Here is a 13,579-nt window from a genome sequence, read left to right as displayed (position 1 = left end):
CATTGCTAGTTTTGGCAACACTGAAACCTAAGCCACATGTGTTTTTGAGGACCTCTCCTCCCAACCACTGATGTATCTTTTTCAGGGAAGAAGCCAATGCCCACCAGTTACCTTCTCTGTGGGATGTAATGAAAATGGGCCTTGAAAACAAACCCCGACCTCTGGATTATTGCCAACCTCCTTTCCTCTTGAAGACTTACCTGACCCATGGTCCAGCTCCCCCAAGAGCAGCTGAGCACCTGGATGAAGGTCTTGTTAACACAGGTCAACAGCAGATGTCTCCTGCTTAACAGGCAGCTCCATTTTAGATGGATGCCTACACTCAAAGGAATGACTAATAGAGGCAGTTCAGAGCAGTCCTAGGAAGTAGGCGATTTTGACCTTGTCCTCTACTTTACTCTGGGTAGATAACCCTCTGCTTTTCAGTGGGAGGCCGAGGGGGAGGACTTCCGTTTGTTTGCTTTGGGTTGTGGGCTTTTTTAACACTTCACGAGCCCTTTCGTTTAAGGATCTTATTACCTCAATCATTTCTTCAAGTGCTCAAATTATTGACCACCTCATCTGAACCGGTAGACAAGCCTAATTCTCACATCGGCGGCAGCAGGCAAGGGCCAGAGGCTAAGAACCACCTAATCTGACCATCAGAGTTTTAATTTCCTCCACCGAGAAGCAGGGAAGGCAATGAAGCTGAGATCCAGACACATGCAGCCTGTCAACAGCCATCCTTCCTGCTCCCGAGCAGAGATCCAACACCAATTTAGTCTTATCTGTCTAGAAAATCATTATTTGAAGACCTGAAAAGGTTAAGAGAGTTCCAGTTTTCACTCCTTGTACTTTCACCTACAGCATGAAGAGAGGAGGGAAACTGACAAGCATGGGGCTAATTTGCTTCCCTCAAGCACCCACAGGGGAAATATTCAGATTGGCTCTACAGGGTCAAATAGAAGTCAGAATTCATGGCACGTTCTGTCCCTCTCCGTGCTGGTAAAATATCAGCCTTCAAGCTAAAATAAAGGTGGTGGGTCTTGGGTGGAGAAGAGTATAAAATGGGAAAAGCCAGCTGGGCCTCTTCCTCAATTATACTAAGGGCAGTTCTTAAGAACCTACTGTGTGCCAAGCATTGCCAGTCACATCCCCCCAGGGGCTCACAGCCTAGGGAGTAGCAGATAAGCAAACCAAAGCTTATAGAATTGACTGAGGTTTAAAGCAGTCATAGTGAGGCCAATGAAACAGTAGTGTAGATGGAGGGAGTGTACAAATATAGGGAATTACATGGGTAAAAGCACTGAATTCTGAAGCAGCAGAGCATTCAGCTGATGCAGGAAGAAGAACAGCAGGCCATTGGGAGATCCATGGAGAAAACGTACTATGTAAACGGTGACCACATTCATCCAGAAGCGGCCTCTGACCACCCAAATCTCAGGGTCCAATTTAAAAAGCTAACACATATGTAAAAATTAGGATTAGTTAAGGGATCCTTGTATGGTGCTGACCCTAAACCCAGCAGAAGAGCTTCAGGCAGGTCAGAAAAATCAGAGAAGAAAATCAGGAGTAAAAGCCCTAGGCCTTGAAGAGCAAACATAAAAGGAAAGAAGGGGAGAGAACATGAAAGGCAGAGGAGAAGGATGAATAAAGACACATTAGTGGAAATAAGCAAGACAATTAACAAAGACCTGTCAGGCTGCAGACAATGGCTTGTGCTGGGAAACAGCACACATTCATATTATGGGTGCCTAAAATTAATAATCACCAGGATGAATATACAAGCAGAATTAGAGTGTCGTATACTCAACTGGATGGCAGAGAGTTCTGAAATCTGTTCCTACTCCTTCCTTTCCTGTCAGACCCAGAGATATTCCATCTTCCCCTCCTCTGTTCTCCCAGGTAAATAAACACTGTGGTGATGGAGAATATCCTCCACCTTATCTCAGGAAGAGGCCCCTTTTCAGGGGCTGTTATGGTCTCTGAGAAAAAAGGCATAGATGGGAGGAAAAATGAAGCCTTCCTCCACCCCCCACCCCCTCCCATTTTATACACAAAGAAGCAGAGGCCCAAAGAGAAACACTAACTAGAGTTTCCAAGACCACACCCCTATCCTTGATAGACAGAGGCACTGATTAAGGCCCCGAAAGTGCATGAGGACAGCACCAGATTGAAAAGCAAGAGAAGTGGATGACCTAGGTCTGAATGTTAGGAGAGAACATAATCTGACAGCAAGAGGAAACAGAGATGGGGTGGTGAGATAACAAGACGAGACCTAAGAAAGTGATGGCGGACTGGAGTAATCATGGGGGTTTTCTGGTGTTGTTTCTTATGTTTTGGCATCTTAAATACCTCGCTGGCAGGGAGAGACTGTCCCCATCAGGGCTACCCAGTTCCTAGAGGTAACAAAGGGCTCTGCCAGGAACAAGTCTTTCACAGGCAAACTATGCAATCCAGAGTCCACATTCTAAATCATCTCCTCTATCTGCTTCATGCACTCTAGGAGACTATATTCCTTTGCCTTAATCACCCAGGGCCAGGTACCAGACAGCTAGGGACAGCCCCTATGCCCCAAAGCCCACTGGAATTATTCAAACTACCCAAACCTAAAGCATTTATCCTGCCCTGCCTTTTCTTTCCCTGTGGGCTAGGCTTTCCCCTCACTCCTGCTTCCACCTCCTGACCAAACCTAGTACTTCCCCACGTGACCCTGCATGGCATGTGTGTACCATTTTTTCAAGAAACATACATAATAAAAATTCTTCTTTCAATGGCATTGGCTTCTCTGTGTCATCACTCGGTCAGCTTTATAAATTAAGACTGAGTCACATATCATGGGACCAGATAACATTTTATCATGAAATGAAAATTTACCTGCAAAGCATCCTCTCTGGTACAAGATTACAGACAATCTCTTAGATCTGAATAGCCCAGCCAAAATAACAGAGCAGGCTAATACTTCCTGAGACCAATAATGTATTCATAACCAATACATTAACTTTTAAATGAAACATTAATAAAGCATTTTAAAATGACATGAAAATGAGTAGCATGCTCACATATATACATATATATATCATGCTCATATATACGCATATATACTCATATATATCATGCTCATATATACGCATATATACTCATATATATCATGCTCATATATACGCATATGTATATTCACAGTCACGTTTTTTTTTTAATTAAAGCAAGTTCAAAAGATACAAAAGGGTAGCAGGCAGGCAGAAGAGTAATTTTATGTTATTTATTAAATACAGTGACTAAACCTCTGGAATAACTTCATCTTCAAAAAGAATCAAATGTGATAAATGGTAGACGCAGGAAAAATGTTCACTGTCAGAAATACAAAGAGAAATAAACACAGTTAACCTAATTCTGAAAACAAGTATACAGTCTCACATCGTTATGAAATGTGTGGGATCACAGGAACATACAGAAGTTGTCATCTTAGAAAGGAGACAGGACTCGATTTCCTTGGATAGACAAATAAAGGCAGAGAATGGTGACGATACAGAGATATCATGAAGTGGCATTGTTCTTCCTTTCTTAGAAAAAGAACCTCTGACATTTTAGTTGGGCAAATGGCTACCTAGAGAAGACTGCATTCTTCAGACTTACTAAAGCCGGAGGGCTAACTAACTCTTGAGTGAGTTGTAAGGTGATGTGTTGTATGTGATTTCTGGGGTGTGTCCTTAAACAAAGGGATACACCTGTTTTCTTCCTTTTCTTCATCCTCTTTCCTGGAATGTGAATACAATCATTGGATCTCAAGCAGCCACTGTGGCTCATGAAGATGGAAGCCACACCCAAGGTACAGGAGAGCACTAAGCTGGAAGGTATCTGGGTTCCTGAAGATCATGAAAGTAGGGCCCCGAACCTCCCACTTCTTAACTATACATAAGAGAAAATAAATTTTATCCTGTTTGAGCCACTGCTATTTCAGGGGATGTTTCCTTACAAACATGAGGGTAAGGAAGTTAATTATTTGAGAAGGCTCACCTTGAAAGACTTGTCTTCTTAGCAAAGCAGAAGGTAAGATTATAAGCGGAGAGAAAAGAATGAGGAATAGATGAGGTGAGGGCTTGTGTACGGCAGAGTGGGATAAAGGAGGACATAAGAGAGAACCAACAGAATAGAACGAAAAGGAGTCTCCTGCTGAACTGAGGCCCCCGCTGAGAAAGGGGGACATGGATACTTACTAGACAGACAGTCTCATACCAGTTTTCCACGACAATGCACACCTATGACAATACTGGAAACAGAATACAGACACTGGGGAGCTGTGTGTGGTTAGTGACGGTCAAAGCAGGCAAAATGAAAGGGTAAGGGAATAAGAAAATCTTGGGTGCCTGTAAAGGCATAGACAAAAGGATAAGAGAACCCAACCCAAAGAAAGATAGAAGGAAAAAGAATAGGAAAAAGCTAAGGTTCAGGGTCATGATGAGGGTAAAATCAGATTCAGAGAAAAGAGGAAGATGGGGTGCCAGTAGAATTTTAAAGAATTTGTGGACACACTTTTAAAGCACCGTACCCACATCTACCTGTACCCATAAGCTTTAGTGTTTTACTTCTTGCTGATCCTACCTGCCACAGATCATGCTACACATGCACCTTCCATACTGAGAGGCAAGAGGCACAATTCTGCTGCAGCAGGTAACCTAAAGTCACCCAGAAAGACTCCACAAAGAGTCAGGGAATCCAAGAGCTGCAAGGGAAAAAAAGCCAATTGCACAGCCATGTTCCCTTCCTACTTAAAATAAATTATAATGAAAGGTGTATTTCATTTCTGCTCCTCCCTTTTCTCAAAAAAAAAAAAAAAAGACCTGATAAGTATTATAGCTAGACAGTAAAACAAAACATGTTGAAATGATTCTGCTAAGAAGTTCAGACAACTTTTGAGTTGGGGCCAGCATAGCACAATGAACTCTAAAGGTTTGAGGCGATCTTTGTTTGTATGATTGTTATAGAAGGGGTAAGGAAGCAGAAGAGTGTGTGCCAGAAGGAAAACACAACATTTTGAGAATAAAATATCAGAGCTTTAGGTGGAATGAAGAGATTTAGATTTATTGATAAAGACTAAAGTTTAAAACATTTCCAAACAGGAACATATTTGGTATTTGTTTTCAAATCTCACATTATTTGCAGTTACAACTGAAATGCTGGTAATATTCCCAAGCACGGAGAAATTGATTCTCACACATTTACTTAACAGCTTCTGGTAGTTTATGAGTTTCTGGTAAATACAATGTCTGTCTTTTCTCCAACTTTTACACATTCATTTGCCCATCTAAGAGAAAGATAACCACAGGCTTCACTCCTTCCTTGTGACAGATGTATAAAACAGAAGTCACACAAACATAACAATGCAATGTATACATTCCATAGTGTCTGTGTTCCTGCCATATGTTCATGTAGTGTCTGGTGTTGTGCATAAACAGTTCTGATCAGTTACATGGAATCCCAATTTTGTTGCAGTGTGATTACAACATCTGAGCGACCTTGAAAGGTCATTCCCTTCCCATCCCATCTAGGATAATACTCCCACGCCCCTAGATAAGTCCTTGTTGAAAACCTCAGAAGAAAGAAATCCTGCAAACTCTTCTAGCAAACTTTTTTTTAACAATTTACACAGTAAGATTCTTATTTTTGCTATCTTGGAAACTGTTTCCAGGAATGCTGGCATTTAACCTTTCAGCGTCACTAAATGCTTTTGTACTGTAAATACATATACTTTAATTTGTCTTTGTGGGCCAGTAAGAAGTCTGCATGTCAGATTGTATTAAAGTAGGGCCCACTTAGAGTTTGATACAATCAGCTCTCATGCCAAGAGTGCCCCAGAGCGGTGCTCGATTCTCTGGCACCAGACTCAGAAGTCACAAGTGCCAACATCATCTTTCGTCGCGACTGCCTCCCTGATGACAGGAAGGTCATTTTGCACCCCCAGGTCCCCCTGTCTGTCATTGTCACACAGAAATGGGGAGGCCAATCTTTGATTTTTCCTTGACAGGTGTCTAAGCAAAGAGTGTTTAAAATAGCTCAAAACTAAGAAATGTCCCCTAATTAACTTTTTCTGTGCACACCCTTCCTCCCCCTTCAGTGTGCTTTCAACAGCCAGCGCCTGTGTATCTTCTTTGGGAATGCCCTTATCCTACTAGGAGGTCAGCTCCTGGGGTTTACATCCCATCTTCTACAGGGTAACCGTTAATCAAAACTATTCACCAAGGGAGAAGGGAAGCCTAACTCCCTTGCTCCAGGAAAGAAAACACTGAGGTGTAACTTACCTTTCCCTGGGAATCTTCCTGAAGACTTGGCCTGAGATCACATGCTGCCTTGGCTCCCTCCCCCTTCCTGTCCTGCTCCCCCAGCCCCTCCCTGGTCTCCATTGGGAGCCCTTCTTGAATAAAGCACTTGTACAGGAATTCTCATTTCTGGGTCTGTTTCTGCAGAACCCGACCTAAGACATAGCCAAATCCATAAAAGCAATCAAACTAACAAAACTTTCAAAAGGAGTTATATCTAGTGGGTACCATCAAGAGTTTCCAAGTTAAGACAGGACTCTGTGCCTTTGACGTCTAAAAGGATAAGGTAGGAGGAGTAATTTAATATTTGTTGAATTACGAGGGGTCTTCTGAAGACCTCTTGTACTTTGACCATCACTGCCAGTGATATCCAGATGGTTGAAATGAGAGAGAAGCAGTCATTTGATATTTGGACTAGGCAAGATGCGTGAGGTTATGCTACACTTACAACCAAGCCCCCATGTCAGCGGCTAACAACAAAAGAAGGTTTATTTCTCCCTCGCACTACACACGACCAACATGGATCGTCAAGGAGCTCTGTTCCGTCTTGGCCTTTATGTCCACGTTCATCATGGCAGGGGAAAGCGTATATGGTGAAGCACACGTTGGCCCTCAAAGCTTCTGCCTGTAAGTGACACATATCACTTCTGCTCATATTTCATGGGCTAAGGCAAGTCACAAGTCCATGACTAACAGGAAGTAACAAGGAAGTGAATTCTACTGTGCCTGGAAGGATGAGAAACAAAATATTTGTGAAGAACTCTCATGACTGGGTCATGAGATCAACCTCCTAAGTATCAACCAGAAGCACCGTGAGAAACGAGGTGTTGACTGCTTCTAAAGAGTGAGCCAGGCACGTGACAACTTTGAGCTACCAGAGTTCCTATGAGATTTACTCATTCAACAAACATCTCTTAATATCTTCTCTAAATAAGGGACTATGCATAGGCCTGGAGGCAGCAGACCATCATGACACTGGCCACGTGCTCTGGAATTAGAGGGTATGTGTCAGAACCCCAGATCCACCACGTACTAGCTGCACCAGGTCAAACAAATTACCTTTCTGACTCAGTTTCATTATCTGAAAAATGGAGACAATAATAGAAGGTATCTTATAGAATTGATGAGGCAATTAGAAATGATAATGCATGCAAATAGCCAATCAATGTAAGCTATTATCTTCATTATTATTCCAAAAATAAATGAGACATGGTACCCACCCTGGAGAAGCTCACTCCTAGTTACAAGATACGGCTTTTCAACTCATGTCAGTTCTGTCTGAAAGATATTTCATGAGGCCCTACTAGGTGCAGGGTGCTGGCTGGACACTGCAGCATAAGAATCAATCAAACCCTGTCCCTGCCCTTAAAAAGTGGAGAGTTTGGTGGGTGAAACAGAAACAGATAATTTCAATATTCTTGAGTGACAAGATGGAGGCTAGGGGAATGCAAAAGAGGAACATTTAGCTAAATCAAGGGTAAACAGGCAGCTTTTTGAGGGAGAACTTTTCCTGGGGTGCATTTTATATGTGTGAAATCAGTTCTGCTTTAACTCAAGGTCAGCAAAGAAAGCTTTCAAGCCCTGCGTCTCCCAGAATGCCTCCCTGCCCGCTCGGTGTTTGGCAGGTGTAGCTAATGGCACGAGCGACTCCCAGCCCCTCTTCTCTAATCCTCCGTGCAGATTCTTAGAGGCCCTCTTCCGCGGGACTGCCAGTCAAAACTCGAGAAGGTACGCAAAGGGCGCATATCTGCCCCCAATGAAATACTGGGTTCTCCTCACAAAGTGAATTGTGATAAACAAATGAAATGTCTCAAAACAGTCACAGCCTTCATGTCACAGGAGTTCTGTGAGCAATTCCACACAGATCTATGACACTATTTTACCCTTGCTGGGGGAGAGATTTTTTTAAATCCTTTTCCGTGATTCATCTGCTCTCGCGAACACAAAACCTCCGATTGCATTAAAACGAATATCGGCATCTATCAGTTATGTGAATTTCTTATCTCTTAACCCAGAAAGGCTAACATAAGCTTTCCCTATGACTACAGTCAGATACAATGAAAATAAGATCAACAGGCCAGACACTTCCAAGAGAAATAAGGCATACTTTTCCATATTTAAAAGACCATAGACATATAATATAAATGCGAAGCCAGAGGGCCCTGTTTTTATTTACAATCCACTTGAAAAAGATGGTTTCTATGGCAGCAGGAAATGTCAGGGATTTTTCAAAGGAGCTCTTGAATTTACAAAGATTCACTCACCCCATTAGAAGTCTTTCTTCTTCTTTGATGGTGCGCCAGAGCTGATGAATTTGGAGTGATTTATGCCACGGTGCTTTTTCTGCAGTGTTCCAGAAGATGACACATGGAAGGGGCTTTCGTTTTCTTCTCTACCAGTGGGTTTCTTACCAGGGCATCTGCCTGGAGGTTTGTAGACATCCACATGGAAAGGAAGGAACAATGGTTAATTAATTCCATTAGACAAGAAACAGTGGGCGTGCATGAGTGAGAGGGTGGCCGCAATCTGCCACTGATGCTTTGAAAGGATGCAGTTTAAGAATTTCCAGTCTCCTGACTGATAGGCTGATCAAATAAACACCTGCATAATTACTCCTGTAATCAAAAGAAGAAAGAAACATTTAATCTATCTTTTCAGTACTTGCGGTTGTAAGTAGTGGACTCGGCATCCGTCAGAGACTAGAACTGCTAACATTACTTTCAAATGTGCAGGCCAGGCTCCATTTCAGCAAGCAGGTGGTTACCGTCACCAAGGGCCCACTAGCTGAGAAACAGCCTCCCAGGAGGTTTTACATCTTGGGTGGCATGGTCTCCACTGTAAGGGAAAGGCAGTTTTGAGGCGGTGAGAGAGGATGCAGACAGGAAAAAAAGAAAGGAACATTCCCAGAAAAATAAATAACGGTGGCAAAAAAATGTAGAAGAGGCTGATCCGTACAATTGCCAGTCCTGATCTCTCCCCAAGCCAGACTCGCACGTCAAACTGCCCGCTGGACGTCTCCATTGCGATGTCTCTCCAGCAACTCAAGCTCGCCGCCAAACGGAACCTTCCGCCCTCACGCAGCACCGGCTTCTTTTCCTGGGCGTACAGCTCAATAAATGGCACCACCATCCACGTGGCCAACAGAGCCGGAAACCGGGCGGTCATCCTAGAGCCCGCCCTCTGCCCTCTCCTACCCCTCACGGTTCCCACGCCCTGCGCTTCCCAGTGGGTCGCAGCCTGCATTGCCACGTCCCGCCTTAGGGGGGCGCCCTCACCGCGCTCCCCGCCCAGGGTCTTCCGCTTCCATCCATCGCCACGCTGGTGCCAGAGTGCTCTTTCTACAGGCAAATGCAAGCGCGTTTGGGGTTACACTCTTACTTAAAATCCCCAACGGAACCCGTAGCTTTTGGAATAGTTTGAAAGCTTGAACTTAGCGATCAAGACTTGTCACAATCCAGTCCCGCCTGGCTCTTCTCAGCAGCTACCTCTGCCCGTCTCTACAAACAGCACTTCCTCTGCACAGTGACTGCTCCACGTCGCCCCGAACACGCTCTGCCGTTTCGCAGCGGCTGCCTTCCGACAAGCAACAGAAGGGTCAGTGTCTGACCAGGTTGTGCTCAGCTGCGGGGGGCGCGTGAGCTCTCTCAGCATCACTGCGACATGACACCCACCGAGACCACTAGGAAGTGGAGTCACTGGGCCTCTGAGACCACAAACTGTGAACGATGGCCACACACACGTGGACTTGTTCCGCTCCCTCTCCTCTGGCACCTGTCGTATTTCACTCTGTAACAGTGAATTGAATGGAGCGAGGGTCCATCAGATACCCTGCTGACAGGACAGCCGTTGTGTCTAACGTTACGGAGTGAGCTGTGCTGGGAGCTCGGTGCTGGGGGTGAGGGCTCATATCCCCATTCCTTGGTTGAGAAAAGTGCTCCAAAATATGGAAAAGAAGCAACATCGGTCCCTTTCCATAGGAGCAAGTCATCACGTCCTGAGGAGAGAAATCCAACTCTAGACCCAGGCTTCCCGCTGGCCTTCTCTTTCCTCAAATTTAAAAGCTACAGAGAACTGACCTCTGGCTCCATCCGTTCTTGTCCAGGGCCAAATAATCAGAGCTTGGTGAGTGTTACAGAAGGAGAGCTCTGCCTAAGATTTCCTGTTCTAACCAGGGCACCTGCACCAGCAAAGAAAGAAAAACTCTTCCCTCTTTGACAGAGGAATTTCAATATGTAAATATACATACATATATGCGTGTGCACGCGTGCATACACACACACACACACACACTGCTTCTTTGCAGACTTATCTGAATAGAAGAATATTGGAAACAACCCAGATATGTATCAATAGAGAACTCACTAAACCAGCTGTTAAAAAAGAAAAAGAATGAGCTATATATTGGTATAGAAACAAATTCAAGTGTTTTCGCCAGGTTGCGAAGATATATATTTAACTAGATAGAAAAAAGCAAGTTACAGAAGAATAACTCTACCTTTGAGTAAAATGAGGGAGAAAATAAGAATATATGTTGGGTTTTGTTTGCATATGCATAAAGAAGCTAAAAACAGTGTAGACCTGGAAGAGATTGGGATGAGACCTGGGTGCTTGAGGGGCAGGAGTAAGAGGGAACTTTCTTTTTATGTCTTTTAAAATATTTTAAACCACATATGCTATAAATGTGTTATCTATTCAAAAATTAAAGTAAGAAAAAATCTATCCTATTTGTACACCCCTTTACAGTTTAAAAAGCTATTTCACATGTCACCTCATTGAATTCTCACAATTCTATGAGTTGTTATTATTCTCACTTTATAGATAAGAGAACTAGTTTTGGAGTCATTAAGTGACCTGGAAACAGGGTCATGAGTAAAGCCATCAAGATGGCCACAGGTGGCCATGGTAGTGGACCTTCCCACCAGGCCCTCTGTCTGACAGCATCCAGCAAGGATGCAGCCCAAACCTGGGGGAACTCACTGTGTTTCATCTCGTGAAGGAGTATGCCATTCTCCTCCTTCCACACTCCTACCTGTGATGCCAGAAAAATCTAACCTTGAATTTAAAGTTATCCTGCGTTGCAACACAAATACCTCTGCGAGGCATGACACACTTATAGTGTGTACAGAGCTTTGGCTTCAAGAGTAGGAAACTCACTCTGTTAACTCATAAGGGTAAATTAAGTGAAACCAGTATAATAACTGGTAGGGTACAAGCAAGAAAAAGCTTGTTTTCCTCTCACTGCTGCCTGCAAACATCCTTGTTCAGGGTTCCCTTCCTCATCCCTGGCAACAACTTGGGCAGATCAGCTCCTGTAGATTTTCTGCTTCTTCCAGTATTGATGAAGTGTCACCTTCAGGCATAAACAGTACAATCCAATTTGCTACCATCAAGGAGGACCATCTCTCATCCCTGTTTGAGCTTCTGTGCACCCACACACAGGGCAGACCCACAAATCTGTAGACAGAATGGGGTAAGGGGGGTGCGCTCTGCAAGAGTCTAGGCTCATTAAAATTATTCCTTGGATATGCACCTTAACTCTCTAGGGCCAGCATCGTGTTTTTCTCCATCCTGTATTCCCCTCAGGGTGCACCATCAAGGTGGCTGCAGTGGCTGATGGCTTGATGGTGGGCAACATTCACTTACTGGAATGGTGAACTACATTCTTTGTCCAAAGCACCTCCTCTTGGTTGTAAATTTGACCACAGTTTGGAAGGCATTTCATGACCAATTTGTCCTGCATCGTTAGGAAGGCTCATTCCTAAATCAGGCACGGATTCTGCTGATAGGCCGTTCAATGTGCTAATTCTTTGCCCACAGCACGACAGCAGTAGGAAGCTCAGAGTCTATGGACCACTGTAAAAGCGGGGTTGGTTACAGAGAGAACCAAGAAAGCTGCAGAGCTCCAAAGAGCAGGAAACTTCTGCTCAGCATGAGGACCCTGAGATGAGTTTATCTTGCACACTAAGTCTCCTCAATTAGAGAGGAAAAACTCAGGTCTTCTGTCACCCACGGTGGGAGCCAGGCACCTGGCTTTACAGTTGAACAAAGACATGATAGAAGGAGAGGGTGGCAGGTGAATGCTAGGGGCCAAACAGTGGCAAATGTTTACTACCCCTTCCTTAGTAACATCATTGGTAAATCTGTTAATGAGCTTCCTTCCAAAGCAACAACGGTGGAGACTAGCTCTCTCTGCTGGGAATGAGGTGCACTGCAGGCAAAGGTGGTAGAGCCATCCAGCCGAGGCATCTCCCAGGAGAGGCGACCAGGGTGGACCACAGAGGTAAAGGGGATGGAAACCTCAGAAGGGAGACAGTAAAGGGAAGGCAAGTCCCCCAACCTCTGCTGCTCACTCCCAGCTAGTCTAGGCAGAACTCATCCCCTGTAGTTCATCTTTGCAACAATTCAATACAAGGATGTAGATTTCTGACCAGGAAAAAAAAAAAAAAAAAGATGCAACCTTCTTAATTTATTAATTATATTCATACAATAAAAATATTTGTGGCTAATTCTCTCTTCTAGGTAGGGCCATTAAGTTTTCACTGTCTCCTGCGAGTCGCCACTCCTAGTCCTTTGCATAACCATCTAGAAAACCTGAATGATGTATTTTAATATTGCTGTAGGTGCAGATAGACCTTTAAATCACATTATTTAAATATTAATGACATAGCAAGGAAGCAGCCGTACTGACATGTGTTATACAACTCAGACCAAATAGGACACTAAATCCGCCAGCGCCTTTGAAACTCCCATTAGAGATAATGAGGTACAGGTATGGATTTCCACCCAGTGTCCGGCACTGGTTTGCTCCACATCCAGCCAGAATAAATTAACCGATCATTCTTCCTTCAAAATGCCGTGTAATGACTTGCGCAGCTCCACAGGAGGATAACAGGAAAACACCTATTTGTTTCTCAGTCTTGGAGTGAATGCCACATTCTCGCAAGAGCTGGATTCCACGCTGCTGGATGAGAGCTGCAGCCTTTCTTCTGGAAAGGCCGAGAACAGACGCTCCGTTCTGTCCACGTCTTCCTCCTAGCTGGCTTGACAGGACTGGGTGCTCCCAAGTCACACTCTAGGTTTCCTGGATCTTTTAGTAGGAAACTGAGGCATCACAGGCTGCAATGACTTACCCTCCTAATACATCCAGTGAACTGAGGGCATCTCAGCTCCCAGGCCAGGGTTTCCTCAACCTCGGTACAATTGTCATTTGCAGCAGGATGATTTTTGGCTGAGAGGGGCTGTCCTGTGCACTGTCGGATATTTATCAGCAACCCTGACCTCTA

The 13,579-nt window shown here is 44.2% G+C and overlaps 1 long non-coding RNA gene across 3 annotated transcripts in view; it reads right to left on the bottom strand.

The window, feature by feature from the left end:
• LOC309662768 overlaps positions 1–13,579 on the bottom strand; it is a 77,370-nt gene that overhangs the window by 13,266 nt on the left and 50,525 nt on the right. For 2 of the 3 annotated variants that reach the window (XR_014264934.1, XR_014264935.1), the window contains one exon: positions 8,561–8,719. This is a non-coding gene — a long non-coding RNA (uncharacterized lncRNA). Of the gene's footprint in view, positions 1–8,560; positions 8,720–8,957; positions 9,132–13,579 lie in introns of all 3 variants that reach the window. The other variant, XR_014264936.1, reaches the window with a different exon arrangement.

Source organism: Balaenoptera physalus (genome assembly GCF_965194825.1).
Source record: "Balaenoptera physalus genome assembly, chromosome: 6".
Taxonomy (NCBI): domain Eukaryota; kingdom Metazoa; phylum Chordata; class Mammalia; order Artiodactyla; family Balaenopteridae; genus Balaenoptera; species Balaenoptera physalus.
This window is presented reverse-complemented; position numbering and strand designations above follow the sequence as displayed.